Source organism: Catharus ustulatus, chromosome 8 (assembly GCF_009819885.2).
Source record: "Catharus ustulatus isolate bCatUst1 chromosome 8, bCatUst1.pri.v2, whole genome shotgun sequence".
Lineage (NCBI taxonomy): Eukaryota > Metazoa > Chordata > Aves > Passeriformes > Turdidae > Catharus > Catharus ustulatus.
The window spans coordinates 28794249-28806280 of NC_046228.1; positions in this window are offsets into that span (position 1 = coordinate 28794249).

Below are 12032 nucleotides of genomic sequence, written 5' to 3' on the forward strand. Positions count from 1 at the left end.
TATATCCAGAATTTTACACTTCAGGGATAAAACTCTTTGATATCTCAGAATACAACTTAATTTTTTTAAAATTCTTTTATTGCTATAAAAGCAAATTAAGTACTCAGTATTCCTCTACTCATATCATCAGCAAAAAATCCACACAGAACAATGTTTTATGGACTAAATCTCTATATCAACAAAGTAGCTACGTATTTAAATGCAGAGATTACCACCCAAAATTATTTCTTGCCACATTTCAGTGAGAATATAAAATATTCATACAAGACACAGAAACATTCAAGACATTCAAAAATCCACCCTCTTCTGCTTTGTAAGTATAAAAATGTAACCCAGGTTGGTAGAGGACTCTTCCTCGACACCTCACCTCCCATCCTAGACAACCTGGCTGTAGGAACAAACTGGGAGCTCTGGAAGAAAGGCAGTAGGAAAAGGCATGAGAGGGTGGTGATATCAAAATAGATCAACCAGCTAAGACTGATGCTGAGTGCATGAGCCCATTAGCTTGAGATACCCAAAAAAGCACAAAACCACCATCAAACCTCCAGAGAAAAGGCCTCCTTTAGTTATTACACTTCCTCTGGAGCAGGGCAGGCACACCACCTTACATCAGGACTTCATCTCCATTTCCTTGCTCTTTCACAGTCATCAGGCCTTAAGCATATGAACTCTCTCCTTCTAAAACCTCTGCACACAGGTGCCAGAAAAGCCTCAAAGTCCTTGTGAAAAAAGAATGGGTAGCTAAATATATCACAATACATTTTGTAAGGGCAAAGTTCCAGCCTACTGTCAATATAAACATAGGAAAGAAGGAAAGAACAGTTTATATTCACTGACATTCATAGGCTGCTGCAGCAAGTTTTGTCCTGATCTTCCTCCTCCCCACAGTGGAACTGTCTTTCAATTATCCAGGTACCAAAGTATAAAAATCCTTCTATAATCAAGGAAACTACAAAAAAATTATGCCTCCTTTGATACCTACATCTTCTTTCCCTATCTCTTCCATTTCCAGAGTATTTTTCAATCAAGAGGCAATACAGCATGACCATAAAAGTTATTACAGGCTCTTAAAAGACCCTCTTGGCTTTGGAAAGAGACTTTAAAATGTTAAATAATTTCTGTCAGCCTTCAAGTCATTAAAAACCTCTGGAAAAGATTCAAACTGTGTGCCTGGGAGAGAAAATTATTGCTGTAATTGAAAGAACAGCAAAACACAAGTTCTTTAATAGACATGGACTCTTGGGAGATTAAACAATCAGCTATCTTGTCAACTCAAAATGTACACTTGGGCTGCTTTTTTCTGCATTTGTTGGTTTCAAGATGAAAACTTATTTCATAAAATAAAATTAGAGCATTTTGCATAGGAAGTTCCAGATCCCTAAAAAAAAACCTGAATGCATCTAGTTGTGAGACACTGTGAGTTATTTTCATACCTCAGGCACAGAGCAGTTCATTTAAAATGACTTTTCTGATCTCCCTGGCACGGTTCAGTGCCTGCTGCAAAAAACCAAGGTGTGTAAATGCAATGACCCTCCCAGCAGAAGGCATGGAGCACAGAGACAAGATAGGAGCCTGATGAGCAGCAGTCTTAGGATGGCATTATTGGGGCATCTCTCTGGTCTTTCAATACCTTCAGGTGCTTTGCTGAATTTATTTGTCAGAAAAGTCCCTTGGTTTCCATCTCTCAAGCACAACTCTGTCAGTCTGTTTCATCACTTCCATTTCAGTCTGGGCAGGCAGCTACATCAGTGATGAACAAAACCTAAACTTTTCCAAGGTTCAGCAACAATTCATGGTCAGTTCTAGCCATTTTAGGCCTGGGGGTGATATTTGCATCCTTATTTTGCTGGTATTTTGTTGTGATGTTTGATTTGGGCTTTCGTTGGGTTTTTCGGGTTTGTGGTTTTTTGTTGTTTGGTTTAAAATCTTGTTTAAGTTGGTTTATACAGCCCTAAACAAATTAAAAGCCTTAATTTGTCCTTTCTAGATGTCTTTCTAAAAAATGTTCTAGCTTTCTTTGGTAACTTAGTGCAGCCTGAGTCTCTGGTTAGGAATGGGGCTCTGATCAGTCTGGTATGGGGTTTGCATTCATAAACAGTTTCCACTGGCATTAACTGGAGCCATATTTGCAGAATCAAAGATTAAATGCAACCATTTATGACTTGCATGTTTTTGCTGGTTTTGCTCATTCACTGTTCACTGCCTGCAAGGCTGCTCTTGCATGATACTGCTGATTCAGGGGATCAAAGCACTGCATCTCCATACATATATATATTATATATATATATATGTAACTAAATTCAAGGTTTGTCTAGTGCTATTGTTCTGCTGTTTATCCCTGCAAGACAGACACACAGATATTAGGAAAGCCTATAGGGTACAACTGTTCCTGGATAACCAAATGCACTGGGCTGGGAGGTTTGATGCCTGTCTTCATTAACCTGCAAATAGAGGGAGAGATTAGTTAGTGCAAAGAGACAAGCACAGCAGAAGTAATTAAAGCAAAGTGCCTCCTGTAGGATGCTGCACAATATTTTAGCAGAACTTCAGAGGAGCTCAGCATTCCTGTTTTACCCTACCTTTTGATATAAAATACCATCACAAGGTGCAAATACTGTGTAACATACTCTAAACTCCTACTGAAGTGAGCCAACCAAGAGCTTTAGACACAGCCAGCACAGGCACTGCCACTCTGCCCATTTGGTTGATAAAGGACACTCACTCTGTGCTGCTTCTCCTTTATATCTTTAGACTATCAAGGCTCCAACAACCATCAACTACATTTTGCAAAGCCTAATGACAGAGATTATTCTGATTCTCACACTGGCAAGTGTCAGCTCCAGACAGAATGAGTCAGTAACACAATCCTTTATCTTGTCCCAAGGCTTTATAGCATCTATGACTCACAACATGGTGCTTGCAGAGCTGTATCTGAATATTCAGGTCTCATGAGTGTATTTTAGCTGTTGTGTTGCTGGTGGATGAGTAATTCTCAGGATATTAATTTTCCTGCAAAGGGCCATGCTCAGCTACACTGCTATAGTTGTCTTTCTCCCATCTATCAGTGATGGCCAATGAGATTCAAACCTCTGATGAGAATTGTAAGAAGGTAAAAAAAAAAAAAAGAATCCTTACAAACATCTCTTAGCACCAGTGTTGCTTAGAGCAGCCTTTTTTCTTTGAGAAGAGAAGCCATAACTTTGAGAGCACTGAGGGAATAGTGATGCACTTTGAGATGCTCCCAATTTCATAGAATTGGTTTTAAGGCTGCTTTGAAAAGAAAGGAAAGGGTGTAAAAGGGAAAAGATTATTTGAGAAGAGGGAAGGTAATAATAGAAAAGCAGACAGAATCTAATGAGATCTAAAAATAGAAATTAGAAGATGAAGTAGCAATATAATACCTAAACTATTAGAAAATAATCTAAAGAGGATGGAAAAGAGGAATGTAGCAAAGGAAAACTGGCAAAGAGATGGGCAATTCAGGGTTAGTAAAATATGCAGAAAAGCTTCATTTTTATTATCAGTTTGTGATCAAATGTAGAAATTAAGGTAAATACACCTGCAAACACTGACTGTCTGGCAAAACCTGTGCCAGGTAACAAACACATGCCAAGAGCAATCTACCCTATCTCTGTGCTGCACCAACACATCACATTTTGATTCTGCCCCAGGTAGAAGCCTGACACAAACTAAGGCTTTATCAGGAACATTTATTGAAGCTCTTGCTGTAGTAAGTTACCTTGGTGAGATCCTGGCGGGTTTTATCCTCCTCACCAAGACACTGGGACACAGTTACAGGACCTGCACTGGTACCTCAGCACCTGCCTGCTCTCTTCCTGTGCCTCCACTGCTGCTCCCCACTGCCCAGCTCTGACCCCAGAGCAGGAACACTCACACTGACAAGCACAAGTGCTGTTTCTTGCTTGCCTCTCTTTTTCACATGGCTCCTGCGTCCATCTTTCCAGGTACAAACAGCCTGGCTCCATCTTCTGATATCCTGCCTGCACACCCTATGAGGTTCCCCTGAGCCATCTCTTCCCAGGATTTGCCTGGAGTTATTATTGCTTACAATTCAAGTCAATTTTCTGAATGCTGAGTGTTAGATCAGACGAGAAAGGTTTAATATTTTCAATGCTTTTCTGCACAAACTGAATTTTCCTTGTAAGGCCAAGCCCTTTTCCTGAGTTCCATAATTGGAGACTGCATACACTGTAGTAGAGCTGATAAGAACAGGCAGTATTATTTAGGATCCAGTTGCAAGTCTCTCCAGTCCTTGGCACAAGCTTTTGACCTTTTGGATCTCCTACTGTCCAGGTGAAAGCCCTACTCACAGGAGTTCTGATTGCTCTGCCTGTTCTCTTCCCCCAACACAAGCACACACTGCCACAAACTGAATCAAAAACCACAACACCTCTCAAAGGAGCATGAAACCCAAGACAGTCTTACAGAAACTCTCTCCTAACCCACTGTGACCAGCATCACCAAATATCCTGTCTGACAGCTAATCAACATTAGTTACCATAACTACACTCTATGAATTACCTAGTGGAGGGAGAAGATTCCCCAGCTGTAAGTTACATTAAAAGACAATAAATCCCCTATCAAAGTCATTATCTGAATCACTGATGCATTCAAGTGCAAGAGGCATCTGATCTGTAAAAGGGATTTTTTAATCAAGCAGAATTTCAAATCTTTAGGAAAACAGCATCAGCAGGAGCAGCCTCTCAATTTAAATCTCAACACAGAACAATCTCAGATATCAAGTAAACATTTTACCAATAATTAGTTAAATTCGAAGAGGCAGGAATACTGAATGCCCTATTTTCCTGCCCTTCAATAGCACAGAGGGTTTTCAAAGATTTTTTTTCCCATTGCACTACATTCAATCAAGTCATTTAATAGTTTAATTTTCACAAAGCCTATGAATGTACAATTCCCATTCTCTCCCTCACCAGTCAAAGCAGAGCCAAATTTCACTGTAGAGCTTTCTGAGGCACTGAGATGCACAGAGGAAAATATGCTCAGCTTAAAAAGATAAATGCTTGTCAAAAGCAACTGCATTTCCTGCCCATAGTTTCCTCTCCTATTCATTAAACTTATTACTCTTCTTTCATCAAAATAGAAATCCCGTCACAAAAAACATTGTCCTACAGTTACCAGATGTGAAAATGTCAATATATTAAACATGGGTGTACACAATGTAGAAACTCCAGCCAATTCCACCAGGCTTTGTGTTTCTTCACTCAGTCTTTCTGTGTAAAAATTGTCTTCTAGAAAATTGAAGTGTAAATAAAAATGTGAACTGCCAACACCATGAGTGATTTACAATTAATAGGGAAAATGAGAGGTTCTGTCTTTGCATTCAGAGAATTAACCAAATAAAAAGAAATCTGTTGCAATCCTGGAGCAGGTGCAATCAGGTTTCTTTACACGTTCGTGCGTCATAAAATGGTTAAAAAACAAACAAACTAACTAACTAGAAAATTTTGCAGGTTTAGGAGTTTGATTAAACTGTAATGGAAAGCATCTTTTTAAAATGCACTTTATTATTTCTCAATTAGGATCCCTTCAATCAGGATACTTCTACACTGAAGATAGATGCATTTTCTAAGAGTCTCTGCTACCTTTCAGGTATTTACCAGTACCAGAAGCAGGGAAATATTGCATCCGTCCCCATGAGCCCAATCATGAAAGTCTCTCCATTTTCTCAAGTTAACCTGGGCTTAAAACTTCACCAATGTCAGATGTAATTCTGTGTAGAGCACAGGATTCTCTGCCTGCCTCAAAACCCTGAAGAGGAGCATTTCAGCATCAGTTTTTCATGCTCTCCAATTCAGGGACTGTTAAAGTTGCATAATATATTCACTTGGAAATTTTCAAAACCATTTTCAGCTTTGGATTGGAACATCTCAATCTTATTTTTTTCGAGTTTAAAAAAATAATATTGAAAGGTATATGTTCAAGTGACTCCCCCTTTCTCAGGGAACAGAAATTATCTGTGTGGCAAATGAAGGGGGTAGGTTGATTTTAGCTGAGCTAGGTGGAGGCCTGTGATTTGGCCAGGTTTCAGGCAAGACAAGACAGTCTACACTTACAGGAGCAAGTCTCCAGCATCACATGCAGCATCTCAGTCTTCCAAGTTATAACTTCACCTCCACATTTTTCAAAGTGAGTTTTAAAAAAGTATTTTATTGATGTAATCCATGAGATAACCCTCTGAGAAGCCCAATATGCTATTGAAAGATTAATATTATTGAAGTTCCCAGCAGTTCAACCACTTTTCAGAAGTGAATCTTGAAATTTCTCATCCTGTCCCTTTATTCTGTTAAGTGCCCATTGATTGAGACTATGATGTGCATCAAGCACAAAGGGTTAATTGCTGTGCATCATTTTTGCTTAAAATAATTCCAGTGGAAAAGGCAGCTGTAACAGCCTATTGTGTACTTACTTTCAGGGAGTCTGAGCACATTTTCTGTGGAAACCATGGCAATTTGAATGTTCCTGGCAAACAAAGAAATAATTACCCTTGCAGTCATTGAAATCAACTATGTGCACATGATATAAAAAAAACACAACTAGGAAAAAAGTGTCCATTTCAGCCTTCTTAGACTGCAGCAAATTACCCAAACTTAAGGTATAATCAGCTTCAGGAACAGAACTTGACAACCTTTTCTCTCTCTCCTTTTTTTCATTCTATTAATTCATTGCTGAAATACAGCTACAAATTCTGTGTAAAAGTAGGGTCTTTTAAGCACATATAGGCATTTCAAAAGCTGCTTCTCTTTTGTGTGTGCGCCTTTACCTGTCTCTGACTCCCAGAAAACACAAAAGGAAACTAGAAAAATGGAGAAAATGGAGGAAAACTGAAGGAGTAAAATCTTCAGGAAAAAGCCCCTTCACACATAAAACTCTTCATTGCTGGTGGCTTGGAAAGCATTCCTGCTTGTTCACAGAAACAAGAAATCCCCCTGAAAGTGGGATCAATTCTAATGAAATTCATAAATCCCACAGAGCAGCCCAGAGAATGCAGGGACAGGCTGTGGTAGAACAAATGTTTGCAGAGTCTGGAAAGCAAAGATAAAAACAATAGCAATAAATTATAGCCATTCCCAGCATTTCTTGAGCTCCTTCCTTTGCTCTGCAAACTCAGAAATACCGAAGACAAATGTTTAGCTCTTCATTATTTCATTTGCAGTGATTCCTCCAGCCAAACCACAAAACAGAAACTGAGGAGCCAGAGAACAGCTGTCCCACAGAAATGCCAACAAGCACAGGGAATTTGGGATGCACCACTGAAATCTAATGGAAAACCAGGCTTCTCCTACCACTGCAAAACTTCTGTTCAGCCAGTACCTCCCTCTGTAGAGAATTTTCCCCAGCTGACCCAGAAGACCTTCTTGGGTGAGGATGCAGAGGAACCATCCCTGCCACATTAGCAAAAACTCCCTGCTTAACACTGACACACCACAAGGAATTGCAAACACACCCTGGCCAAGGGGGCTGGTACCTCTGCAGTTCAGATCCAACATGTGCACAAGGCTTGTTGCACTAAGGAGAAAGGCTTGAAGAAATGGTCAGGAAGAATAGAAACAATTAATTTTCTCGGGAGAAGCAATTGTGTGCAAATGATCTCCTTTGTACAATTAAACTCTTTTTTCTTAGCCTGCTAAGGAATGTAAAAGGATGGACAGCCTAACAAGATGGTTAGCAGAGGGAATGGGAAATAATACAGTTTATTGTATTTCAGATTAGCTATGCTTTCACAAAAAGACTGCTCCAGCAGGCTGAACAAAACACCATTCCCTTGAGGGTTAGAGAGGAGAAATTACCTTTTCAGGTTTTAATTTTAGGTTTAAATTTATGAAACACTAATCCATGATCCATTAAAGATAGCATTTGCCAGTATGGCCAGCAAAGCAGGAATGCTTACAAGCTTTCAGAAGTGTATATTTGAAAGGAGAAAAATCATTGGACTCAGCCTTTTCCATTGTTCCCACAGTCCTCTGTTTGGCAACACTTCAAAAAGGAATTGGCATAAGAAGCTGTACAATCTGTTCTCCTTAAACAAGCCAAAGATTTTGCTTTTTTTTCTTAATCTTTGATATATAGGGACTTTTTGCAGAGGGAAAGGATAAAGCAGAAGACAGGGATCTTTGTTTCTTTTCCTCTTTTTTTTTTTTTTTTTTCCATATACATGCAGATATAACCACTGAACAGATCAAACACCCCTTATGTCCAGCAGCCAGCCCAGCCTGTCTGCTGATAATTGAATATGGCACACTACATGTTCAGGACAAATGCTGTGTTATTTCCCCCAAGCACCCCTCCACTCTCCAGAAGACTGCAGTTTGGAGATTTCTGGAGCCAGAAACAATGTCTTGATATGTGCATGTCCCCAGAGGAATTGCCCCATTGTTTTCTGAACTCCTGTAAACTTTCAGCATGCAGAACATTCTGCACTCTGTGTAATCCAGGACTGCTTTTTATCAGTGCTGAACTGACCACCTGCTGATTTCATCTGACATCCCTTAACTGTTCTACTGGAGAGGAAAGAAAATGAACAGACTCCTCCCTTTTTCTGTCTCTCCATTATATTCCCTTGCAGCAACCTCTTTTCTACCCTAAAGGCTCTTCCTCTGTGTCACTGACTGTCCTTTACCTTCCTGTGTAACTTTTCCAGGTACACCCAGAAGCCTGTTGAGAGAGGGAACCATGAGCATGCATAGGATTCTGGATGGGTTTCATTTGTTCTATTCTTTCCACAATATATCTAACACATTATATATATTTTTAGGAGAGTAATGAGAATTGAGCTAGTATTTTCACCACACCATCCCTCAGGGTGCTAAAATCTGACTCCTAATTGAAAGAAACAGCTCAGAATCCATCATTTTATATGTACAGATGGGATTCTTTCTCTCTTGTGTTCATCACTTTGCATTTTATCTACACAAAGTTACATCTGCCATTTCTTTCACTCAATGACTTCAGCTCACATAATTACTCTGCATTTTTCAGTTTGCCCTTTGTCATTAGTATACTGACATCCTTAGGACTGTCAACAACCCACCTCCTGTCTATTAAATTCACTCTCAGAATTATTTTGACCATGATTATCTTGAAGATCATATGTTAATCAGCACTGACTCAAATACAAGCTTCTCTCTAATAACAATATTCTCCACTTCAAAACTGATTATCCATTTCTATGTTCTTTCCAAATTTTTATCCATGCAATGGCAAGGACATGCAACTTATGGCAAATCAGTGGGCATCTTCATTCTTGAAGCTGCTTTAGTGAAGATAAATCTTTATTATTAAGGTAACCTGCATTACTGGGAATGCCCATATCCATTTATTTTCCAGTTACTGGAAAAAATAAAATTGACAAGTCTGTGAGGCTGAACTGCCATTTTCAGAAAGTATGCTATTTCTGCCTCCTGTTGAGCCCATTTCTGCACAGTGATCTCCTTCAGAGCCTTGTCAGTGGTTGTGGTCACAGGGTCAATGGTTGATGTGCACTGACAGAGGTTCAGTTTGCAACTGAGACCCCAGCTCAAGAGCCACAAAACCAGGGAACAAAAAACACTGCCAGCACTTAAAGGAAAAAAGCCAAACAGAATTACAGAGTCTTCCATATGCCATAGCAGGGGAAAAAAAAGTAAATCATTAATGTTTTCTTTTACTCTATAGCTTTCACCAGCTCCAGTTTTGTGTACTAGACATTCATTAGCCATGACAAATCTTTGATCTTTAGTAATAGACCAAGGCAGAACAGCAGAATTTTAAAGGATCCAGTTGCCTTCCCTGTAGTAGTGGTGATGACATTTGCCCCTCTGTTTCCACAGAAACTGAGACAACAACAATAGTACATGCAAGTAGCATCACACCCAAATACATGTAGGTTCTATTTGTAAAATATCTGACAATGAACATCATTCTGGACAGTTTCACAGGAATAAGAGACTGAAAAAATTTAGACCTTCTAGATAGGTACATTAATTTTAAAATTATGTATTTATCTGGAAATGTATGTTTATGGTACACATCTAGAAACTCTCTCTGTAATTTTATGATGTGATTAAGCAGCCTCAGTTTGCTAGTACTTGCTTATCAGTCTTTGATGAAACACCTTTTAAAGAACATTGAAAGATGCTATTTTTCTCCTAACTACTGTAGTAGAATGGAATTGTAATTGTGTAATTAGTTAATTTTATTTATTCTGCCATTAGTTTAAGAACAATGTACATTACCTCTCCCAAGCAATACAACTCCAGTTAAAGATTAAATAAAATGAAAAGTATCCACTTCAAGATGCAACAGAAAAAGCACAGAACAGATTGTCTGTGTCCCTATTTAATGATTGCTAAGATTTTAAAATCAATACCTAACTCAGAATATTCATGTCAGCATATCAAAATTCAGACAATTAGACAGCCCCAGACAAGAGATATGTGGTTTGGTTTTTCTGGGGTGGAGTAGCAGTCAGGGAAGGAAGGCTTTGAAAAACTGATTATTGTTCTTTTCCTGAAATACAAGAGAACATCTGAAGTACCAGTAAATTTTTCCAATTTCCTTTAAATGCTGTCTCCCTTTTATTTCTAATTCTGAATGCAATGTTAAAAATGAATGAGTCATCATTTTAATACCACTGACTGAAAGATCCATATAAACTCTTGCAGAAGAGCCTTTGTGAAACAGATGCTGGAGAGCAAGGGGCCCACTGACAATGGTGTTCCCTTGATGGCTTTTAGTTGAGGCTGGGGTTTAGCAGATCTTAGCAGGCTGGGCAAATCACCCCATCCAGTGATCATTCCATCTCTGAGCTGCAGGGCACTTATCTTCTCTGTGCTGGACAGGAATGCCTTTGGCAACAGCACAACACAGACATCTGCTAAACAAACTTGTCTGAGCTACAGCCATTAGTAAAAGTGTGTCTCTAGCTTACTTTAACTGGCTTTGAAAGTGAGTCGACATCAACTGAATTAAATTTCAGTTAATTAAGGTTGAGAGCATCAGCAGAAGGATTAGTGTGAAATAACTATTCCACTCCAAAACATAATTCAGATTATTCCCTTTTGCTTGTGTTCTCCCCACATGAAGAGGCTATTTCTAAATCAACCACCCAAACTTCACTAAGCTGGACCTGAAGAATATATGATTTGGAAACCACATAATTCCATCAATTCCAACAACCCCACCTCTGTGCTTAAAGGTGTTCACCTCTAACTGAACTAAATTAAACCTTATGCTTATTTTGCATACTCTTCTCTTCCTCTTTGCACAGGAATTTCTGTATTAGTACTCAGAGAAACCAGAGCTCTGTATTTGAGTGTTCCACTCTAGGGAACACAACTTGTATCTTGTATTATTACTAGCACACTCTGTCTTGTTAAGAGAAATGTCCCAGTCAAAACAGAAATTTTGGTTTCCTGCGGAGATTATTAGGAGATATCCTTTGGTCTGTGTTGTGAGGCAGGTCTGATCACACACTTTCAGCCTTCCCTTCCACCCTCACATCTCCAGGAAATCACTGGAAAGCAGTTATTGTTTTATTCACAAGTTTCAATAACCAGCCAAACTTACAGCAGCTGTTGTACTAGAATAAAGCCTTTCTTTAAATCCTTCTGTTAATAAAATCTGCTAGAAACAAGAGGAAGATAATTTACATCTTGTGCAAGATTAAATTAGAAGTACCAAAATATCTTCAGCTCCTTTTGTTTTTGCAGAGCTGGAGAGAAAAATCTGTCAAATATCCATACCTTTAAAATGCATTTACCCAATGCAGAGCATGAACCTGGGGGGAAGAAAAAAATTCTAAATGCCAAAATCAATATTTTAATGTAAGAGAAATCAATCTGTCCCCACCCTACCAGAAGCTTCTGGGGCCCATGTGTCCCATCAACCTGAATTTCTAAGCTTTTAGCCATCCCTCCTGTCTGGCCAGGCTGGTGCTGGTCCTGCAGCCTGTGTTCCCCTGGAGCCCAGGTGTCTGCAGGCAGGGCTGAAGTGCAGCTGCAGCACTGGGTACT